This window comes from Phalaenopsis equestris, unplaced genomic scaffold (assembly GCF_001263595.1).
Source record: "Phalaenopsis equestris unplaced genomic scaffold, ASM126359v1 Scaffold000107, whole genome shotgun sequence".
In the NCBI taxonomy this organism is placed as follows: Eukaryota; Viridiplantae; Streptophyta; class Magnoliopsida; order Asparagales; family Orchidaceae; genus Phalaenopsis; species Phalaenopsis equestris.
Window position 1 is genome coordinate 5,824,309 of NW_018164549.1, and position 550 is coordinate 5,824,858.

Below are 550 nucleotides of genomic sequence, written 5' to 3' on the forward strand. Positions count from 1 at the left end.
AATTCTTCTACAAATCAACAATGGGCAAACAACTCAGTAAACCCATTAGAAAATTCATCCAACCAAGGAAATGTTAACTATAGATCTTCTTATCCTCCAGGATTTAACAATAATACTCAAATTAAGGAGAAGAAGTTGTCTATGGAAGAGCTGATATTAAACATGGGTCAACAATTACAAAAATCAAGGAAATCAATTACACAAAATCAAGGAACTGCTATTAAGAATATTGAAAACCAATTGGGGCATATCGCTACTGCGCTTAGTAACTGAACATTAGAAACTTTTCCTAGTACTGTGGAACGAAATCCTAAAGACCAAGGAAAAGAACAAATCAAAGCGATACAATTACAAAGTGGAAAAAAATTGGAAACAAGGGTACAAAAAGAAACAGAAATTGAAAAAGAGAAAGTGGATACCAAAAAAGAGAAGGATCATGAATACCCAGATTTAGAGTATCCATTACACCAATGAAAATTACTGTGGAGAAACCTCCACCACCGTTTCCTCAAAGATTGAAGCAACACAAACAGAATAAACAATTTTCCAA